At 43.1% G+C, this 2,408-nt stretch overlaps 1 long non-coding RNA gene across 1 annotated transcript; it reads right to left on the bottom strand.

Annotated features, from left to right (window-relative positions):
• Positions 1-1,006: 1,006 nt before the first annotated feature.
• Positions 1,007-2,408, bottom strand: LOC119007842. The gene is made up of 3 exons (XR_005071248.1): positions 2,290-2,408; positions 2,063-2,115; positions 1,007-1,968 (listed from the first exon to the last, which is right to left on the bottom strand). It is a non-coding gene; the product is annotated as an uncharacterized LOC119007842 (long non-coding RNA).

Here is a 2,408-nt window from a genome sequence, read left to right as displayed (position 1 = left end):
CCGCTCATCTAGCTCCTGATGCCCTGGAGGCAGGTGGTGAGGGAGGAAGGGCAGTGGTGGCTTTGGTAGAGATGTAGACCTGGGTATCATCAGCGTAGCAATGAAAACGGACACCATGGTGACGGAGGATTGTGCCCAGGAGAAGGAGGTAAAGGATGAAAAGGAGAGGACCCAGTACTGACCCCTGGGGGACACCCAGTGGAACAGCCGAACACCTTGACTTGAGGTTCCTCAGTTGGACATGCTGCTGGCTGTCGGTGAGGTATGATGAGAGCCAAGTCAGACGCTCCAGGAGCAGTGGGTGGGAGATGATGTCAAAGGCAGCAGTGAGGTCAAGGAGGATGAGGATGGTAAGTAATCCAGAGTCAGCTGCACGGAGGAGGTCGCTGGTAGTTTTAACCAAGGCTATTTCAGCACTGTGTTTACGGCGGAAACCAGATTGGAAGGGTTCATGGAGGTTGTTTGAGTCAAGATGAGACTGAAGTTGGGCAGCAGCCACCCTCTCAAGGGTTTTAGAAATGAAGGGAAGGTTGGATATGGGCCTGTACTGGTTCAGGTCAGTTGGGTCAGCACCAGGTTTTTTTAAGGGTGGGTGTAATTGCCGCCATTTTGAGAGTGGCGGTACAGTTCCAGAGGTGAGAGAGGAGTTCATTATGTTTTGTGATCATGGGGGAAATGGATGGGAGACAGGCTTTGAAGAGGGTAGTGGGGAGGGGATCAAGATGACAGGTAGTGGATTTGGCTTTTTGGTTGAGATAAGTAAATAGTTCCCGCCAGAAGTCTAAAAATAGGCTGTACAGAATTCACAGTGTGCTCCTCAATAAAGGGGTTATGGCTTGATTTGTGTACAATGGGGAAAAAAAGTCCCAAAATCCCAAATGCGTATGGTTTTTAATGTTATTTTTATTTTTGATTTATTTTCAAATGACAGTAGTGCAAAGTCACAGTTTGTTCCACCCAGTGTCCACCTGAAATATTTATTTTAGTTTATTTATAGAGCACCATTCATTAATTCAAGGCAATTCAATTCATCGAAATGGATAAAAAAGAAAACACATTAGGAGCATTTTTTAAATTGCATTTCAAAGAAAAAAGAAATAGCAAAATAAATTCCAAGTTAGAAACGCAAATAAATTGCATTTAAAGGTGACCTCAAGGAAGCGCGTTAGGTCTGGGAGCGCAGAAGTGTAAACAACATAAACTCTCACATCAGTCATATTTTTTTGCAGTGCTGATGAAAAACAAATGAAAATGTGAAGTAAAAGCCAAATGCTTCACTCCTCGTCTCTGACCCTGTCTGCGTTCACATCCCGAGGCAGCTGAACAAACAGCAGGGAGAAGTCTGTGGGACTCCTGGTGATTGACACATCTGGGTGATGCCACCCGATAAGCGTTAGCTTGTTCGACGTGTTCCCACTCACATGCCGTCTGTCAAACAATGGTGACACACCATCCTCGTCCGATCCAACATCTGCTTTATTTTTTAAACTTTGCCTTATTTCATTGTGTCCTCTTTTCTTCTGCTTTGTTGTTTCATGGAGCGTTGGGGGGGGGAGCGTGGAGATGACAAATAATAATGTAGATAAATAAAAGCAAAGGTAATATGTATTTTTGAATTTGGATTATGTCCAAATTAGATTAACATAGACAACAATATTATTGACAAATCACAATTCTCTGTGTGGAAGCAAAGTTGGATTGAATTGGACACTTGGTGATGGTGATGTTACTATTTATGACAGAAGCTCTCAGACACCTCTTGAACTTCCACTCCCTCACGAGGTGACCACACAGTGACATTCACACATTTCATCCCACACAAGCTCTTCAATTAAAGTGGTCAGTTGGGTTTTTTTTTTCTTTTTGAGAATCTCCAGCAAAGCTCAGACGTGCAACTTCACTGTGCCTTCAATCTCCCGCCCAGCTGGATTTTCCATCAAGCCAAAGAAATCGTGTTCTTCTCTGAGCCTTTATATCAACACACATTTGTCAGAGAAACATGTCATCTATAATTTGCAGGTTATTGCAGTGTGTAATTCATATATGTATATATGATACTCACACTTTCAGTCTGCCTCCATCGTGCACAGTTCGGCTCAAGCTCAATTCTCAACACTGCAGAGGGAATAAAAGACCATAAGTGAAATTCTCAATTTTTCTAAACAAGTGCGGCACTGCAGCCAATACGCTGATGTTACTCTAATCTTATTTTCTTCACGGATATTGATCTTATTATAAACGTTTTCTTGTTTATAATTAGATCTGTTGGCAGAACAAATTCAAACTCACTCTGGCCAGCGCTCAGTGGCAGTAAGACAAAGTTAGCCGCCTTCACAGTGGAGCGTTTAGCAGTGAAAGCGACACGTTTACCTCACGAGTAGAGCAGCTAAACACGACTTCAAATGAGT

The sequence above is a fragment of the Acanthopagrus latus genome, chromosome 18 (genome assembly GCF_904848185.1).
Source record: "Acanthopagrus latus isolate v.2019 chromosome 18, fAcaLat1.1, whole genome shotgun sequence".
NCBI classification, from domain to species: Eukaryota; Metazoa; Chordata; class Actinopteri; order Spariformes; family Sparidae; genus Acanthopagrus; species Acanthopagrus latus.
Note: the sequence above shows the minus strand (reverse complement) of the source record. Positions and strands in the feature narration are given on the sequence as shown.